General features: G+C 47.7%; 1 protein-coding gene and 1 long non-coding RNA gene across 3 annotated transcripts in view; one reads left to right on the forward strand and one right to left on the reverse strand.

The window, feature by feature from the left end:
• LOC135919946 (neural cell adhesion molecule 2-like) overlaps nucleotides 1-20,500 on the forward strand; it is a 284,587-nt gene that overhangs the window by 112,696 nt on the left and 151,391 nt on the right. The gene's annotated exons all lie outside the window — the stretch shown is intronic.
• The window catches only part of LOC139059151 (uncharacterized), a 62,936-nt gene continuing 60,587 nt past the window's right edge, over nucleotides 18,152-20,500 (reverse strand). Inside the window, exon 3 of the long non-coding RNA XR_011513960.1 lies at nucleotides 18,152-18,282. This is a non-coding gene — a long non-coding RNA (uncharacterized lncRNA). The remainder of the gene's footprint in view (nucleotides 18,283-20,500) is intronic.

A 20,500-nucleotide genomic window follows, 5' to 3' on the forward strand; every position in this document is an offset into this window, starting at 1 on the left:
ATAAGATCATTGCGCAAAGGCAGATGCAGTTGTTTTCTGGTTCGGGCAGGAATAAAAATTGACGTAAAAAATAAGGGCCATTTTTAGGGCTTTTTCTTTCCGAACTAAACTACGTATTTGCAGTCGATGAGGCTGGTAAGTGCTGAAGGAGGAATGACCGTAATAATGAAGTGTTATGCAAGCCGCACTTGTTTTGCAATAGGTTCTCTCTGCACGACTGACTCGGTCACTGCTTTCCTCGCTCGTTACGAAGGCCCGTCGCCTGATGCTCCCTCCGGTGGTTCTACGTAAGGCAGTCCGCTCAGCTCTTTGCCGTTAATGCAGCAGTGTGCCCCAATGGGCCCATGCTCGATCGTCGTGAAACAGCGCTAAAATAGTGGTCATCCCGCAGCTTTAAAGTCAGATACCAAAACCGAAACCGTTCCATGGTGATTAGTGACTTCTAAGCTGCAGGGTTGCGCCTGTTCCAGCGGCGTTTCGCGACAGCACAGCATGTGTCAGTCATGAAATACTGCTGCAGCAACTGCAAGGAGATGAAGAAACCGAATTGGGCCACCGAAAGCCATGCAAATCCAAGTCGCTAACCACAGAAACGGATCCGTGCTGGTGGCTAGGCCCTAGGTCTTGGATAAGAACAAACCAATATCACGAAATGAAAACTCACGTATACATAAACGTTCTCTAATTCCCATGAAACGACCCTTGTTTCTTGTTTCAATTATTGTGCTAAGTTTGTTCCTCCTTAGGTAACTTCAATAGCTCTCAGTTGTAATCACTGGTATCTAGCACATTGTAGTTTGAAGCAACACTTTCATCAACGAGTGTAGGTTCATTAATGCGAGTTTAATACAGCTTCGTCACTGACGACTTTCTTCTTTTACTCCCTCCTTGGCTTCCATCCATTGATTTTCTATCTGCTATTCTCCTGTATAGGGTAGCAAACCTGATGCAAGTCTGACTTCCCTGCTTATCCCTTCTCTCTTGTCTCTGTTTACAACATCTCAAGTTAGCCTTGTTCTGGAAAACCTTCTGCACATACTTAATACTCATTTTGTCTAACTAGGAATAGCTGGGGCGAAGTGTGCTGAGCTTCGTAATAACTCTGAACTTGGCGTAAATTTCGGTAGCATAATCGCAAAAGAGAGCGCAAACGTCTGCACCACACAGACATCACCATCATCGCAGAGGCTAAAAACCTAGGTTTCTGTCACAATTAGGCCAGTATCGTGAACGCTGGTTTTCGTCTCTACTTCACTGGGAGGCAACATTATGCACAATATATAGTACATGTGCAGCCTATGTTAGTGGCAAATACCCACTCTGGGGGATTGGCCAAGAACAGAGTATTTCTACATATCAAGGAGAAAAAAGAATTATAAAATAATGTAAACAAGAATTCTGAACACGTATATCGGAAATATTAGACAAATTCTATCTAATGATTTTAATACAATGAATATCCAGACTGTTGACTCGTTGTAGGTTTTTCCAGCTGGTTATTTGGGAGTGGGTACCATTTCTCGACAACCCCATTCTAATTATACATTCTTTTAATCTTGAGCTCCCAGCTGCTACATTAGAAACGTTCAGCCGTTCCTAAGAAAAAAAAATTAAACAAAAAGGTAGTTTCCGTAAACAGTATGTACCTCTTGCTCCACTGAGCACTCGTACTGCTGGCATCTTTTATTGAATTGGTAGCTTTGCGAAAGCAGTCACAGCTGATAATGTTATTCGCCGGTAATATTATTACAGGAGTGCGTGCTGTAGTTCTAACATTTTTTTTTTGCAAGCCAACGTCACCATGTACACAAAGTTGTTTCAAGGTATACGTCTAAACTTTTATGTTGGGATGCGAAACACTGCTTTCTGCGGTATTAATAGAGGTTTACTGGATCTTATTAGAGTCTGATGAAGATTACTGCTATCTCCTCCTTACCTAATGTTGCAACGAATACTTGAATACTAAAAGCCTTGAATGGATATCATCGTGAAGCCGTGTCTCAGTGCAAAAGACGCACACATAACAACGGTAGCGCTGCATGGCTAATGACTGCACACTTCCAAGGCCTACGGTTCAGTCAGTGCTCTCAGAGCTCCAATGTAAGTGGCGGTGCCGGGAAGACGATGGAGCTCTGCTTCCCTTTCTCCAGACGAACGCTGAAAGCCAGCCCACCAAGTATTCACGGCGGAGAAGCACGTGCTCGGTATAAGAGGCTTACGGCTCGGAAACGAAGACGACGCGCGAGGGAACAAAAGAATACAGACTGCTTGTTTCTCCTGAAAATGCGTCGGCGCCTTTCGCTTTCGCGTATTCTTATCACGTCGCAGACGGTCCGCCCGTGCAAGAAGCACAGTGGCGATAGGAGTTAGGTGTACTAAAGAAATGATGGCTCCCTCCCTTTCCGGCGGCCGCTCGTACGCTTAGGCTTGTTCAGTTGAGTGTGCGGAGGTACTTTTCCAATCTCCAGTTGTTACCGCCAGAGCGCAGGCATCGGGGAGGCCGCCTTCCGTGGCGCGTGAAAACTCCCCAAGCGCCGCCCGCGAGGGTTTCGTAACCCTTCTAGGGCTCCCGAGAAAGCGAAAATGAAAGGAGGTCTTCGCACAGAGCCCGTCTGTGATTTCCTCATTTGCTTCCTGGTCGCGTCCTTTGTCCTGTCTTGCATGCCGGGTTTAGGGGGGTGCGCCGAAAATGGGAATCTCTCGGGCGAATAATCTAGCATTAATCCCTGGCTGCCTCGTGTCTCGTCGTTGCCTCTCGTATGCGCTCTGCGCCCCTACATAGATGGCCGCTTCTAAGGAGGATTGAGGAGGCCTGCATGAGAGAAGTGTTGATTGGGTAAATTTTTTATAGGAGAACGTGCTAAGGGGTGTTCCGTGTCTCGTATTTTCATACGTACTTAAACGTAAATGATATCAGTCATAGTAATAGCGAAAAAATAATTAAGAGTCGGTGCCCTATAGCAAATGCAAAATGCCACTGACTCTAACGTCACTGTGTAGAGCCAATGACACATATACGATGTGTTTGGATATCGTAAAATGAAACTACGGGGTAGTGCTGTCATTGTGATCGCTAAGATAACGACCGCAGTGCTGAAGTAAGTACGAAAGGAAACACAACATTGACATGGAGGACCGTTTCAACGGCTTGTTTAGGTATCCGAAGGGGCGGGGCTGCGGAAAAGAGAAAGAAATCAGTGCCAGTGCGCTTAAAACTTGTGCCATTGTAATTTGGGCCGAATAGCTCAAACGCTCATGGTTGTTTTGTCGCTTTGCCCATCGCAGCTGTCCAGGCATTTCCTGTCTGTCATATGCCTCCGATTTCAGCCCGGCTATCGGCCCGAAGCAATTCAGCTGGTCACCGTTCTATTCTGCGGGGTGATCATTTTTCAGTTTTCCGTAGTTTTTCGCGTTTTCTTCAAATCCTTCACTAGGCTCGGAATGTCATCTCAATAAATATGGAAAACAGGTTTGATGTATTTTTTTTTCATCCGTGATTCAATTGGATTTGTAATACTGCATGAAGCAGCAAGAGCATAAGCTTTTAGCACCCTTGGCCTACAGATGCAGCCATAAGCTCGAGGTACTTACAAATGCGCTCTTTCATTTGTCGCTCTACTGGGGCCCCATACATAAAATGATTCCAATCTCTTAATTGTTATTGCAATCTCCTGACATCCAATTTTCGTAATCGCCGATGCAAGCGTAGTGTGGTGAGCCGCAGCGTTTTGGGCAGCCCATGCAGTTCGGGGACAAACAGTCACCTGGCCTGCTTGATTTATTCATGTTTTACTGCATATATAGCTGTCTAGCGCACTATCTATCTGATCTCGATCTTAGCTTTGGTATTTAAAACGTCTGTCAATATACTGTGCATTTACGTATAATGAAAATGACTCCGGCCCTATCATTTTCATGCTTGCTTGTATTCCACCAATACTGTAATCGGATATACTTATCTCCACTGCTGACCATTTATTACTTCCATCCTTCTTGAATCCCAACGCTTCTGGAAGGTGCACAATCCCTACGGGTGTCGCTGAGTATATTGGCATACATCGGCTTGGTGCGCGCTGTCTTCCCGCGCGCCTTCTGTTCGACTTCACGTCGTCGACCGCGTGTGCAAGCAGGGGAGGGGGGGGGATCTAGTGCGCGTCTCCTCCTCTATACCGGCCATAGAGACGCGGACTGTCCAAGCCGCTGCGCGCATGCGACCCGCGTGCCGTATCTTGGATGTAGTCTACGGTGGGTGCAACGCCTGGGCGAGCCGAAATGGCTTGTGGGTTCCCGTGACCTGTCCTCCTGCGCGGCTAGTCTTGGATGGTGCGTAACCTCAAATTTTAGGAGACGCGTTGCAGCAAGAGGTGGCACGTAGCGTTCACTCACATCGGTCAGCGCTCTTTGTCAAGCCGGCAATGTGACAGTGAGTGCTGACTGTCGTCGGGTGGTATCTGTTCATGTATACATGCACGCGTGAGGCACTATGCTAATTGATTTCATTTGTAAGGGCATGTTCATTTCAATGTGTGCTACCGAGGAAACTACAAGCCTTAGTTGGTGTAGTTGTTGTTTAATCTTATATAGGCAACACTCCTTCGCCCTTCGGGGCAAACTCTTTCTGGAGTTGTTTTTCGATGGAGATGGGTCTTTTTATTCAGGTCAGTGGTTTTAATGGCAAAACAATAAGGAGACTAGACGGCTGCGCACTGCAGACCATGAGGCTGATCCGCAGGATCGCCAACAGGCGGTCCGGGATGAGAGAAGCGAATCTAGTTAGGCTAGTCCAGGCCTTTGTGATAGGTAGAGTAGCTTATGTTGCTCCCTTCCTCAGTTTTAGGTCATTCGAGAAGAAGAAGATTGATGGCATCATACGTAAAAGTATAAAACAGGCGCTGGGGCTTCCCATCCGCACTGCAAATGAAAAGCTTTTAGCTCTAGGGCTCCACAACACGCTTGAGGAAATTATTGAAGCAGTGAGGATCTCGCAGTATGAGAGACTTGCGGGAAGCCCTACGGGCAGGAAAATCCTAGCTAGGCTAGACATAAACTATGAGGGGCAGGAAGGCATCAAAATAGACCTGCCGCGAAGCGTGCGGAACCGACTAATAATCCCACCACTACCTCAAAACATGCACCCAATTCATCACAAGGAACGCAGACAGAAACGGGCCGAGGCTCTTGAGAAGCGTTTAAAAAACTCGAAGGACGTGCTCTACGTTGATGCTGCAGACTATGGCAACGGCCGCATGGCCCTAGCTGTAGCGAGCGCTGAAACTAGATTGATAGCCAGTGGCACAGTTCCAACGGATTGCTCTCAAATTGGAGAAGAATCTGCCATAGCACTTGCAATTGCAAGTACTTCAGCGAAAATTATAGTCAGCGACTCTAAGGTTGCGGTGATGAACTTTGCCAGAGGCAGAATTTCTCCCGAGGCGAACAGAATCCTGCAGACCTGCAGAGATAGCAGGAAAATTGAAATAATCTGGGCACCTGCGCACGCCTCCCTCGCTGGGAATGAGGTGGCCCACGAATTAGCTAGAGGACTCACATTCCGAGCTGGTGGGCTAGCCGAAGGCTTCACGGGGCGAGACCGCTTAGTGTGCTACAGAGAGATCACACAACACTACAGACTAGGGCGGGTTAAATATCCTCCGGCTGATGCATCCTTAAACAAGAGCCAGGCCTCCACTTGGCGTCGCCTGCAAACCAACTCGTTTCCAAGCCCGGTGTCGTGCAGCCTGTACTACCCGGGTCAGTACTCTAGCCAGTGTAAGCTATGTAAAGCCAGGGCTAATCTTAATCACATTCTGTGGGAATGCCCACAGGCTCCCTCTGAGGGAAGAATAACCTCTTTAGAACAATGGGAGAACTTATTACTCAGCTCCGATCCGGAGATTCAACTGAAGACCGTCCAACTGGCCGAAAACGCCGCTAGGGTCCAAGGACTCCTGGCCGTCGTCTAGGTGGGAAGACTTAAAGCCTTCCCTACATCTGTTGGACAATAAAGTTTTACAATCCAATCCAATCGATGGAGATGCGACATTTGCATTGTTACACAAACTTTTTACCCGCGATCGAACGAGCTTTTATTTTTCTTCCTGACAATTCAGTGCTCGGACAAGATTTTCGGAAAGGTGGTCCTGCATAAAACACGATTTATCGCTTTTGATGCGTATAATGAATTTTCACTTTATATGCGGTGCCTCAGATCTTTGAAATTAATAAATATTGGCGAAGGCTAACGACAAATTATGACTTTCTTGATAATGAAGGACGTGGTAAATTTGGCCTTGTGGTTGAATGGTTAGGAAAATTAACATACGTGGTCACATACGTACATACAAATTGGACAAGCAAACACAATTGTTCTGACAGCTTTCCCGCATAGTCGTGTTCTTGTTCCATGGGGTATTGAGTGCCAACGTTAGGGTGCATATGCTTCCATAAACAAACGGCTGCTTACTGACGCAATCGCCGATATTCAGGCTACGTTTTGCATTCGAAGAGGCAAGATTACCTACTGTGGTTCTGATGCTTGCGGGGCAAACGAAATTTTAAAAAGTCGTCCTATGACCTGGTGCCATGGTCACATGGGGCGCCTTCCGGTGCAATACTAACTCTACAGCATACACACCGTGTGATCACTCATATCACTTGTTCCATTAGGCATTTCCTCGCGTCATACCTACAGCAATTTGCGTACCACTCCGTACCACAGCATTTTCAGTGTGCATAAGACCTGCATATGCATATATTATTTAAAGCGTTGACTTTATGAAGGCAGACTACGGATGCTTCAAAAACTCGCTGAAGAAAATTCTCCTCCTGTTGTATTTTTCTCGGGGAAAATATGATGTCCCAGTTGCATCCTCGATAAACTGAATTAATTTCGCGGCATACTAATGGGACACAGCTGTACTGTCGCCCTATCCCAGTAAAAATGAAATCAGAAAATCACGAAGGCGGGATACCAGAGATGAGACAAATATTGGTCATTTCTTCCTACACTTACGTGTGGCCCCGAACGCCTAGAGAAGCAATACCGTTTCAGGAGCCATAAATTAGCCTACACATGTTCATAGCCGAAAATTCTGCTAGCCCCGAAAATGAGGGAGGAAATAAAAGAACCACAAAGTCTAGAAGACGGGTACTGAATGTTAAAAAGTGAAAGCGCCTAAGGAACGGGGCACAAAATGAGTGACACGGTCAAGCATTTTTTTTTCGCGACCAGCAGTATTTCTTGAAAGGCTTAATTAAAAAAGAGCATAGCCTATCAGTGAAGGGAAATAAAAAACGCAAGAGCAAACTACGCGAAAAGGGGAAAGCGGGAAAGTACAGGCAGTGTAAATGACCATAGCTGCCAGGCCGGTTCGTGTTGTCCTCGTCATTGCAACGCATGGCTTCTGTTGCGTGTCGCCCCCGACATGGCGCACTGAAAGACGTGCCTTGTGGAGCCACAGGGGGTAGTTAATGCGGTTCCCACACCGCAAACCAGTTTGCCGGCATGCTTCTCCTTTCTACACACAGCACACGACGCGTGGCGAGTTGCTTTAGCGATTAGGGGGACGCAGCCTTCTTTTCCACACGCACACGCGCGCGCGCGCACACACACACACACACACACACATACACGCGCGCGCACTCCCACAAACCGTTTCTCATATTTTTTTCCCTCGGTGCACTCCTGCTGGGGTATACCGTGCTTGTTTCAGTGTTCCGTCTTTTTACTTCTGTCGTGTAGGGAGTTGTTTTCCCTAGCAGTCCTACTAATACTGCACCGCTCTTGAAAGCGTGGCGACGGAGATCAGTCTGACTCACTCAGGCGGACGAGCTTAGTGCGCGTTTGCGCTGCGTTCTGTAGGGGTTGGAGGTACGGGACTTCGGGATGAAAAACCAAACTTGGGAGGGATTTATTCTACATTCTATACAGGGAGGTGAGCGTCAATTAACAGTCGTACAGACATTACGGGCCGGCAGCAACTCGGACGCTGCGGCCCGCGGCAAGAAGTTCGAGAGAGGTGAATCAGGGAATCAGGGCATATCCCAGCATCCTCAGGTCTCTCTGGAAGGCTTCTTATAAGCCCTTCGAGCACTGCAAGTCACGTCATGTTTGACCAATGGGAGAGTCCACTCCGATGACGCCACTTGCAGCCAATGGTAGGCGCCCGTGTCGCGTGGCACACCTGTCGGGGCTCTCTGCGGTCTTGCCACGCAGACTGGCAATCCACTTGTAGGCTGGAGAAGGAGCGGGGGGGGGGGGGCGCTCGTGCACCTGCTTCATTGTCGGATGCCCACCTGCTAATCCCGGCGGCGCAGGAACTTGTTGGCACGTAAACTTGTTGCCTCGGCCGCTTCTCTGGAATGCGCTTTCCTGCTTTTGCATTCCTCAATTAGCTGTGCTGTAATCCGATGTGGTCTGGGGAACTCGAAGTAATCGCAGGAACCAGCTCCATATCTAACAGCTCGTCCTCGCCCCGGTAGTTCTGAATGGCCGGTGAACTCAATTCGCTGGCCAGGAGGAACGCTGATAGAAGCTGCAGGGTACTGGGGTCGAGCCACGTTTGACGAACTTCGGGATCCTTGGCCCTGGAGAACAGACGTCAAACAAACCAAACAACACAGCGCTGCACCACGCGTAAGCGCAGGCTCTTCACCCCTGACTCGCCAGGCTATTACTGAGTCAAAATCAACCCTGATATTTTAGTTCCCCAATTTTGACAACAGTTCCAACCACCCTTCCAAACAGCTATCCATTTCTCCTCGATTGCCGACAAGACCAGAGTACTATTGTTGTTGCAAAACAAAAGGGTCGTTGACGATGCAAACAACAAATGAAACAGCCGAACATAACTTAAGTGGCCTAACCACCCGAACAGCATGTTTCCAATCTATCGCAGTGGCGTACTTATCACACGTATTGGTGCCACTGAACAATCTGGTCATCCTCACAAGTACGTAATCACAAGCGCACTAGCCTTGTGGTCACTAAACAAAACGCGTACTTGCATTGTAGGCAAACTTTTCACTTACGCTTACTCACGTTTTTTCCCTGAAGGTCCTACAGGACACGTGACGTAAACGACCAATTAAACTTGCGGGACTTACACACTCCGCAGAACTCTTAAAATGATGCGTCTTCTAATAACTTGTTCCACGCACGTTCACTAAAGAAGTCAGAATACGGCTGCCCTCAACACACACTAGCAACCCAGTCATAAAGTCTGCTTCCTTCCGTCCACACAGGACACGCGCTAATGGAACTAAGAACGCTTCTCCGTGCAAATCATGCACTTACTAAAAACCTACGCGCTTAACCTTAGAAAATTCAAAAACACTTAAAAAGAAAGAAGGTTAAATAACACACACGCGCGTTACGATAGGCCTCTCAACAGTAACCTTGACCCTCAGGTTACTCACACACACAAAAAAAAACCTATCTACTTATTAATGAGCATCTCGCGAGACTACATGTTTACATAAAACGCATCTTTCAAATCTCGGAGCTTCTCAAACAAAAACACAAACAAAGCTCAAACTTTACACATTGAAAGAAATCCTAGTCTCAAATCGCGAAAATCTTCCGATGCTCAAAAATAAAAACAACACACTTCATTTCTACGGAAGGGCTCTTGGCCTCCCTTTGCAAACGCTTACGTCTGACTCATACTTTGAGTCTAACCCGGGGTGGACGTGGCCTGAAAGCTACTCTGGCTGCCGAGAGACAACAAAAGGGCTGATTCACTATCAGCTCCCCCAAGACGTTACGGTCTCCTGCCAATTTGCGTCCCCGCGCCCCGCTTTCAACACAAACTCGATTGACCGCGTCGCTACTCCCCACCTGGTCTCGTCCTGCCACCTTGCGTTTCTTCGAACTGCACGCTGAGCTATGAGAAGAACTACGGAACGACGAGGAGCTTAACTGCCTCGTGCCCTTTGTCCGCGTCCGTGCAGAACATTCTTCGCGGTCCCCCTTTGACCGGTGGCTCGAACGTTCTGGATGCGTCAACATCGTCCTAGACGACCGCACCTTCTTCCTCGCGCCCTGCCCTTTTGGGTTTCTCGCCATCTTTGGCGGCGCTACATTAATTACCGCGTTCCTATCTTTAGGGCGCTTCTTCCTGCGGCGCTTTCTCTTCGCACTCGCTTTCATGTCGCCTTCTCGTGCCTCGTGCTGGCCGGTACACATTTCGTCGGCCCGGATCGGCCTCTCACCCGCACAGTCTGAGTGATTCTTACTTAAACCAACACTCTCTCTGCCTCGACTGGCGGACAGCTCAACCGACTCTGGCACAATGCAGCAGGCTTTCCTCGAGTTAGACAACTCGCACTCTTGCGAACTGCCCTCTACTACATTGCCCAGCTCACGCTGTGCATCGGCACACAGCCCGTCGGTATCGATCGCTGTCTCACGCGCACAGTCCGAATGATTAATAACTGAACCATCCCTCTCTAGGCTATCTAGACTGGCGGAGAGCCGCACCGATCCCTGAACAATGCAGTTGTTCTCTCGTGAGCTACGGAGCTCGCCACCCCGAGAACTATTCTCAACTGCATCGTCCAGCTCGCACTTCACTTCTGCACGCAGATCTGGCTCTACATGGGTGCTCGCTTCTGTCTGGTCAGCAGTACCCTTTTCCTCGCTAGCAACCTCGCTAACCTTACCAGCGACGCACACACGCGGTAACTGTGCCAATTTGTTCGCAGCTGGCCTAGCTGTCTCCACAGTCATCTGTTGGCACAGCACCTCGTCGCTCTCACTACGGCCTTTAACGGCCTCTGTTGCCACTAAGGCATCGTTAGCAGCTAGCCTTTTCCCTTCACTTATTAATCGGCAGTCAATCTCACAGGCACTACTCTTTTCGTCGGCTTCTGGCGAAAATCCGCTAGACACTTGCTCTGTACTTCCTACCGAATTCTCAGACAGCCGTTGTCTCTGTGCCAATAACTGATCACAATACTGTAGCTCTTTGATCAGTGCTGCCTTCTCTCTCTCATACTTTTCCTCTCGCTCACGTTCGCGTGCCTTCTCACGTTCGTGACGCTGACACCTAAGAGTAAGTTCTTGAAGCTCCTGCTTCCGTTCATTCTCGCGTTCTTCACGCTGACGCTCACTCCTAAGCTCACGACGCTCTCGCAAACGTACACGACGCACACGCTCCCGTGGCTCCTGTATCACTTCCCAAGCAAGCTTAATGCTTTCATCATCATTGCCACTATCATTAATCGCCTTTATGATAGCTGGCGTTTCCATCCGTTCGTCCGCCTCAACTCCCAAATCGTCGCACACCAACAACAAGTCTAACCTCGTCAACCTTCTAAGATCCATGGCAGCTGCCCCGACAGGTGGTTAAAACTGTTTTCCTTAATTAATTTGTGCAAACACACAATGCAACAAACTCCCGATTCCCAGAACTATCAAAATTGAACACACAACCTTTGAGTCTGGCGAATCATAAGGAAAAAAACCACGCGCTCACTTACGGTTGCAGCACCCTGCCATCCGGTTCGTTCGTCCGCTGTTGCCGGTTCCTTCCGGACTCCCTGGGTCGAAGGCTCGCTCCTTCTTCGATACTCCCAGTCTCTTCGGACCTCTTTCGACGAAGGCTCTCTCTTCTTCGCTCTTCCCGGTTCTTTACGATCTCTCTCGACGAAGGTTGATTCGTAGCGCTGCCACCAGCTGATGTATTCGGAGGCGATCCCACCGCTGCCACCAGATGTAGGGGTTGGAGGTACGGGACTTCGGGATGAAAAACCAAACTTGGGAGGGATTTATTCTACATTCTATACAGGGAGGTGAGCGTCAATTAACAGTCGTACAGACATTACGGGCCGGCAGCAACTCGGACGCTGCGGCCCGCGGCAAGAAGTTCGAGAGAGGTGAATCAGGGAATCAGGGCATATCCCAGCATCCTCAGGTCTCTCTGGAAGGCTTCTTATAAGCCCTTCGAGCACTGCAAGTCACGTCATGTTTGACCAATGGGAGAGTCCACTCCGATGACGCCACTTGCAGCCAATGGTAGGCGCCCGTGTCGCGTGGCACACCTGTCGGGGCTCTCTGCGGTCTTGCCACGCAGACTGGCAATCCACTTGTAGGCTGGAGAAGGAGCGGGGGGGGGGGGGGGCGCTCGTGCACCTGCTTCATTGTCGGATGCCCACCTGCTAATCCCGGCGGCGCAGGAACTTGTTGGCACGTAAACTTGTTGCCTCGGCCGCTTCTCTGGAATGCGCTTTCCTGCTTTTGCATTCCTCAATTAGCTGTGCTGTAATCCGATGTGGTCTGGGGAACTCGAAGTAATCGCAGGAACCAGCTCCATATCTAACAGTTCGTAGAAACGCTTCCATTTCGAACGTGGTGTGGGCAGTAAAGTAACCACTCTACAGCACTAATCGCACGCATGAAGTTAGGGTTAGCGTCGCGCTTGAGCGGATATACCGAGAAGCGTAAGTTTCATGGACCGCTTTGAAAGCAAATTGTTTCTGTCTAACCAAACGTAACCAGCAAGATTGTGATGATTTTTTCGATGGAAGTTTCGCTAACCTTTTTCTTTTGTTTTCATGAAACACAGAATAGCTACTCACAGAACCACGGAACAGACCCGTATACTGATATAGCGATGAACTGAGACTGTGCAGGCCCACTTAATGTGGTTGATACTTTATAGGTCTAACGCAGGATTTGGCGAGTAAAGTGAGTGGGCGTAGTTACACAATGTACTACAAGCAGGCAAGGCGCGCAGTTCTGGATTCTAAGTCTGCGATAGCGAATTTACTGTGAATCGCAGAGCGCCCTTGTAAAAGCAAAACAGTGCAACGCAACTGCTGGAATATATTCTGCTGACGATGCTGTTGCTCGGACAGATGATGTAGATGTGATTATTGTCAAAAGAGCTTTAGCTGTTGGGCAGATCGAAGCAGCGAGACGAAAACCACCTTTCTGTGCACATTGTCTTTGCTCGTGGAGGAAAAGTGCGTGAGGATAAGTTTCAACAAAATGATAAGAAAAAACGTTATTAGGCTGTCTAATTATGTTTCTATATCCGTGATGTATTTCTGATAAGTTGAAAGGGGACTGAAAGAGCACAAAAAGTGCTAGAGTTGTTTTGAAACGGTGACAAAGTTTCGCGTTATATGTGTGACACTGCCGCGTCAGCGCATTCCGCAACAGATCAGCGACTGTCAGTAGCGTTTCAATACTTCTAAACGTCTGAAAGACCCCAGGTCCGAAGAAAGGACTTATGACTCACTGCTGATTTTTCTTCCTTTTGATGTATGCAATGATCGGGCTCTTTAGGAGGAACTAATACGCTACAACTCGTACTAGGGGACCAGACGTTGCTGCATGTTGCTAGAGCGCTTCCAAGAACTACCAAATTTGTGGGAACTTAAGAGTGTACTAAAGAAAATTGGTAGATCCCTTAACCTTGCAACAGTTTGCTTATAATAGTAGTTTCTTCATTATTCTATTGACAGCTTCAGCAGTCGCAAATTGACGCGGTTCCTTTTGCGTAACCGTCGACGTCTTCCCATCTGTCTCCTTAGGCCCGTGGTGCGCTTTACCTATCCCTCCTTTGTCCACACTGTTTGACTGGGTGCTCTCAAACTCAGTTAATGCGTTCGGCTTACGCAATCGTGCTCCGAATAGTTCACAACCAGCCTTGTTCGCTTGTCCTAGTGACAAAGCATTGCCTGCTGTTCCACTGCCGCAAAAAGCCGCCCGCCGCGACAGCGGCGCCAACAACGACATAGGCCAGAGCCGAAGCGGTCTGGCCGGGCTTCTGTGCTGCCGTGGCGGTTTTCCCGTTCCCAGTTCCCCTGACAGCCTAAGATAAGGACATCGAAAGCGGCAGAGAATCTTAACTGTTTTTATTTCTCGGTCTCTGCTTTATGCCCTACCTTTATCTATTTCTATTTTCGCTGTTTTTGTAGAGAGCTTTCCTTGCCACCGCGCGCTGGCAAAGCATCTACCGTTAGCGCCAGCAATTGTGCCTCACATTACGTTTCTTTTTTTCTCCCTCGATTCCCTGTCTCCGCCTTTCTTTCCGCGGTATCTGACGTTCTGGAAGAAACGAGATAGAAATATTATTTCGCCCTTTTTAAGTATACTCGCGTTCATTCTACGCTCGCTGTGTGTGATGGTTTTCCCTTTTTCGGTACATTGTTGGCCTCTTTTCGAGGAAGGAGCAATTCTGTCCCGATACGCCCTACAGGAACGGCTGGCCATACACGGCAACGCCGGAGCTAAGTTTTTTATCAGACACACTTACCGACCGAAATCATGTCTCTTTGTTGTCGTTTGTCAGGCGCAACTGCGTGTTCGTAAAAAAAAAGAAAAACGGTAGAAAGAGCGACCCTACGAGATAAGGCTTGTCAGAAAAGGCTGCGTTCGTATTCCCTTTTCATTCTGCTATTGCAATTTCGCTTTTTGCTCCTTTTTGTCTTTCTAACCAGAACCGCCCCGCGAACGACCGTTGCGTTATTTTATTGGGACAGCGCCTTGCATGTCGAAAACAGGTTCGAACGATATCATCGTGCGTACGGCGCGATTTCACAGGCGCGTCCGAAAAGCATGCACGGCCACAGCGGTTAACTATATTATTGGCAGGTGGCAATGAGCCACGAGAATGAGCTTGTTTTTATGCGAAGCATATTACGAGAGCGCAACCCAGCTCCTCAGGCGCGGCGGTGTCGCCTTCAATACCACGTGACACCGTGACGTCACGATAGAGGAGAAACGGGGCTCCAACTCGCGCCGTCGCTCGCGGCGTCGCGGCGGTATATAAGCAGCTGCGCTTGCCTCTGCTAGACACTCACGAGCTGAGATGCCTCCTGGAGACAGAGCTGCTCGTTGGAATGAGAAGCGAAGTTTGCGGCGTGCTACAGAGACTGATTTTCTAGGTGGCTTTGGCTCAACTCTTGCAAGATGGGCTGGGTGGGAATCGAACTAGGGTCTCCGGAGTGTGAGACGGAGACGCTACCACTGAGCCACGAGTACGATGCTTCAAAGCGGTACAAAAGCGCCTCTAGTGAATGCGGTGTTACCTTAGAAACGAGCTGTTTCTAAGGCTCAGGCATGCGTCGCTTGCTCAGGCGCAAATTTCGTTGCCGCGCCGAACGCTGCGTTGCTCGACACTCACCGCGTCCAATGCGGGGCGCGTAGTCGCTGCGCCGTAGCCCATGTCTTACACCCCTTGGCGGGTCGACGGGAACGCTGTCGCTTTCCACTCTTGAAGGCGAAGCAGAGTAACGCATGAGTTGTTTCTTTGTCTAGCCGAACCAAATATAGCCAAGCAACAGCAGTTCACCAGGCTAAACAGTGGTTCAACAACTAAAATAAAGGCTAGTATGCTTCGCATCCTGGGCTTAACCTTAGTTAAGCCACAGCCATTTTTTACAGCACTGGACTTTTGACCCCGTGTTTCCTAAATTCTTGCGTTCTAGCAAGTAATTACTATCGTGTTACGGTGTACAGACTGAACAAATATCAAAGTAGGCTGCTAATGATCCCTCAAGCAAAATTTTGTGCAAGTCTGAGAGCTATACGCTTCTTTGTCTCGTAATTACCGAGTGATATCTTCATAGAAGGGGGATTACGGTCCACATTTTTGTGAGGTTAATAAACGACCCTGAAAGCAGATTGCGTGTGCCTTTCTTATTCGTTTCGCTTGCGAATGCTTGTGCAACATATAAGGCCTAGTACGTGGTGGTGCAATCTGTCTTCGCGTGCTTTAGAGCAAAGGATCCGTCAGTGCCGCGGGAAACGAGAAGATTTCGTTTGTAACGCAGATATATTAATTGCGTACACATTGGTTAGAACACGCCGCTGACGTAGTAGTCACGTGGAGCTGGGGTTACAGCGAACTGAATAATAGAAGAGAGGACAGTATAAAGCTGCGCCACTGATGCTTGAAGTAAGGCTACAGGAATCACCAACTTACTAGTCACAGCGCACCTTGCACGCTTGGCAGTTAGTGTTTTTTACACACATGTCGCGCGGCATTGTTCTGAGCATGGGTGCACTCCAATATATAAAGACACCACAATACTTTCCACGCGCAAAAATCAGACTACGAGGGAGATTATTGAGGCCTTCTATATCAGGACAAAAGGGCCGCGTTGTGTGAGATTGCCATCGATAAACTTGCATGATAATGAATTTGAATTTTTAAGCCGCTTCATAACGTAGCATTAGATTAAATGGTTTTGCGTGTTTTTTGCCTGCGCACTGATAATGACGCCATAGACGGGAGAGCACGTGGCTATGGGTTGTGTACATAAGTGTATGTATGCCTTCGAATACAGTTAGTTGTGAGTTCAGCGCTGTCCTGTGTGTTCCTGCCTTCTGTCATCGTCTTATTGCGCTGCCCCTTCAAGATGTTCAACCAGTACGAACTCGCCCAAATGTCGATCCTTTTGCAGCAATGAGTGATTTCCCCGCATAATGTTGTTTATCAGAAGCGCAGCTTTAATTTCGGATGCCAGGGAAAATAGTATTATGCAGAGACGGCAGAATAGCATGGTGTTGTGATCATCTCTACTTGTGTATGTTATAATACGCAAGGCCCTTTTTTGTACCATGATAAGCGGGTCTATGTAGGTTTTATATGTACTAGCCCATGATTCACCGCCGTATATTGTGTGCCATTGGAAGGGAGAAGAGCAGATAACCTGAAGTGTGGTAAGATTAAAGTATGCTCTACATTTGTTTAGTACATAGCAAGCAGAGGCAAAACTCGAGCATATACAGAATTTATGTGGTCTCCACTATAGTTTGCGATTTATTAATACTCCTAATTATTTTATGGTGTTTATTTCCCAAAAGTACTACCTTCGACGTAAATTTCCATACCTGTTGTGTCAAGTTGACAATATCGGGAGTGGAATACCACGTATTTCGTTTTATCTCTGTTTAGTGTTAATTTGTTCCTCGAAAACGAAGTCGATATGTTTGATAATTCCTGATTTATACTTTTCTGCAATTCCTCAAGGGGTTTACCTGAAATGATTAGTGCGGTATCATCAGTGTAAATAACAGTTTTTGATTATATTAGTGCTGATGGAACGTCATTAATATATAGCAAGAATAGTATGGGCCCCATAACGGATCCTTGCGGAACACCTTTAACAATAGTATTATATTGAGAGGAAAAGGATCCAAGACTTACTTATTGCTTACGTCCACTTAAGCAGCTAGAAAAGAGGTTTATAGTAGTTTCGTTAAAGCCGTTGACCTGTATTTTTTAGAAGTATGGAGTGCATGACTATGTCGAAGGTTTTCTTTAAATCTAAAGCTATTCCTACCGCAAATTCACTTTTTGCAGTGATATGTTTATACTCTGAGTTACTTCTAGCACTGCTGATGATGTTGATGATGTTTTGACTGCGCATCGATAGTGTTAAATTAAAAGCTGAAGGACTACACTGCGGCGTTCAAATAGACATTAAAACTTTTTTTTCACTGCGAGGAAGAGGACCGCAGAAATGAGCTCGCGGCTTTTTATTGGAAAACAATGACGTCATACCACATGTGTCCTCACCGCTCCTTCTCCCCCGTTAGGCTCCACCCACTCTCGCTGCGTCGCTATGCTGCGCGCTGCTATTTTTATATTCTGCTCTCACTCTCTCTCAGCTCTCTTCCTCCCCCCTTTTCGGCGAAGCTGTGGACGTCAAGAGAAACCCGCCGAAGTTCTAACAGCTCTACTCTAAAACTGCCAGAAGTGTGCTGCTTTAGTGGCTGTCTCTTATGTGCGGTGACTGAGCACGTTGGAGATGCCGGCACTGCAGACAGAATCCGCACACTAATGGCACATAATGCGTCAGAAAAAATGGACACTGGCTCAGAGCTCGCTTGCGTGTGGAGACACGCTTCATGATATAGATTGTCTGGCAGCGCATTAGGCGCATTACAGATGCTTTTTTATTCCTAATACCAAGGGACATCAATGTAGTACATCTACGTGACAACGTTGAAGCACACAAACACAACTACCGCATGGTACAGGAAAGGCTTGCGCTATTGTAACTCTTGCCTTGCTTGCTTGGAGAAAAGTTGCATTATATATTCTTCTACTTGCCTACTTTGCTGAACACATGGACGACGACCAACATCTTCTCGCACCTGCCTTCAAGATATTAAACATGTTGTGTAACCTCATTTAGGCTTCTATAAAAAACATCGTCAGTTTATTTTCTTTCGATCAAATTTTACAACAGATTAAGGAGCAGAAGCTGATGTTCCACTGCATTACAAGGCGGAGAGTGGCTTAGTTGTTCGCCGGAGAAAAGCTGAAAAACATAACAAAATACCACAGGAGAGAACATGTAAACGACATTACTAGAGCAAGAGCTTATGACGTTAGACGTACGCCCGAACAACGGAAAGAGAGGCGCTAAAACCTTTAGCGCACTTCTTTGTTCTTCGCCATGCACGGTCTGAGCAGCTACTTCTTTCCCGCAGTGTCAAACCTAGTTCACGCGTAAGGTGCGTGTAAGAGATACGGCAAGCCGGGGAAAAAGGGTCTGGCCGCTCCTGTTTGAACACTGAATGGCGGACTCGCTAAGACTGTGACACAAAAAACAAAACAAGGCATAAAAAAAAAACAAGTGGTTTACGAGATGGGTTTTGCGACAAATGTATTCTTCTTTATACGGCGCTAGACAAAGAACCTCACTAGAAAAAAAAAAGTTAGCCGAATGCAAACACGAGAATGGGTACCAGCCGGGAAAGGAAGGCATCCAGGGTGAAGCGTCGTGCAACAGCATAATCCGAAAACAGAAACAAAGCTTCTTGCTTTATTCTTTGACGCGGTCACACAATAGGAAGCGTTTCGAAGCTGTGCCACATATAACTGCCCGTTTTCTCCAACGCCCACCTTTTCAAATCCGTACACATGTTGACGAATAAACACCTTTCTTTTTATTCCTTTCCTCGATGGTGCGATAGAGCTTGTCTTTCCTTTTTTTTTCCATTTTCATTGTGGCTAAGTTTTCCTCTGCCTCTGTACACGCGAGGGCATAGTTTTTACTTTTCTTACTTGAAAAGCCTGCCTTTCGGCTTGTGTATAATGTTGGGTACCCTAACGAACCCCACTCAAGCAGTTAAAAAAAAAAAAAAACATAGGAAAGACGCGGTGCAAGATACGGGTAATAAGACCTAGGCGCTTGGTCATCAAAGATCTGGCGATCGAACAACATAGGGCGTTATTTATTTTTTATTGCATCGTTGTTTTTTTTCTCTCTCTCTCTTATTTAGCAGCTGAGCTAATGTTAGCTGGGACACCCTGCATATGTACGTAACTTGAACTAATGATCTTCTGGCGCAATTTATTTATTATTTAAGTTTATTGAGATAGCAATTACATAAGGACGCTGGAGGCGCATTCGTGCCCCCTCTGCCACCGCCGGCTTTTTAGCGATGTCCCGCGCTGACGGCGCATGCGCGACTCGCGCGCTGATGGCTCGACGGCCTCCAGAGACAAGGAGTGCATTGGCTGCAAACAACGACGAACAGAAATGAAAGGCATCGTCAACGCTATGCTCAAATTGCCTCGCAGACGGAGCAAAGGTTTGGCGTGCTGCCTCCCCCTGCAGGCAAAGGCGTCGTGCACACGCACGCTATAAGAACACTAGCGTCCTTGCTGAGGCTGCCGTGCACGTGCCCATGGTGGAAGCGCTAAGCGTCGAGCCAACATTAAAATTTAACCTTTAAAGGGACACTAAAGCGAAACAATAAATCAGTTTAGACTGATAAAACATTGTTTGAGAACACTGCAGGCAGTCATTTCAACATAACAGTTTTATTCGATGAGAAAATGAAGGTCGAAGTATCAGTATTTGAATGTCGCGCCGCAACCCCGACGCCAGTACGTCAGTGTGACGTCAGGGATTCCAAAGTATGTTTCCACATTTGGGCCCGTTGGCTGAGTAAAGGTTCCTGAAACTTGCCATGTTGAATATTTGGTTCCTTTACAGCACAATGTTGTCAATCTGTAACGCTATATAGTTAAGTAGGCCCTATAACATGCCATCAAAATTCCTTACGTCACAGCCACCAAGCGCGGGAGCTTCAAGGAGTCGTCGCCACCCCTCTTTCGTCCTTGCGCTTTTGCTGGCTTACCAAGCGTCTTGTCGTAGTAAGAGTGGAGCTTTTGGGGTTCTAGAGAGGTTGTTTACTGATACATTGGAAATCATTTTTCTCTTTATTGTCGCTTTAACAGGGCGCTTGACTAACGCCGACGGTTGCCAATCGGTTTCATCTCGTGCCCTCCCCGTCGAAGTACGGCGCTCATCGCACCTGCGCTGCGAGACGCCCGGTACTGCTGGTCCTTGTGACCAGCAGTAAGTTGCCCTGCGTGCCAGCGCGTCGCGCTAACGCCTCGCACCCACTTCTAGTTAAGACAGCGCCCGAAGAGTTCAAACGCAACGCGAAGTCTTGCTATCCCTGTCAGTGCTTTGGTCTTCGGTGAGAAACTGTGAATGTTTAGTACTCGTAGTGCGGCTTTTC

Source organism: Dermacentor albipictus, chromosome 1 (assembly GCF_038994185.2).
Source record: "Dermacentor albipictus isolate Rhodes 1998 colony chromosome 1, USDA_Dalb.pri_finalv2, whole genome shotgun sequence".
Taxonomy (NCBI): domain Eukaryota; kingdom Metazoa; phylum Arthropoda; class Arachnida; order Ixodida; family Ixodidae; genus Dermacentor; species Dermacentor albipictus.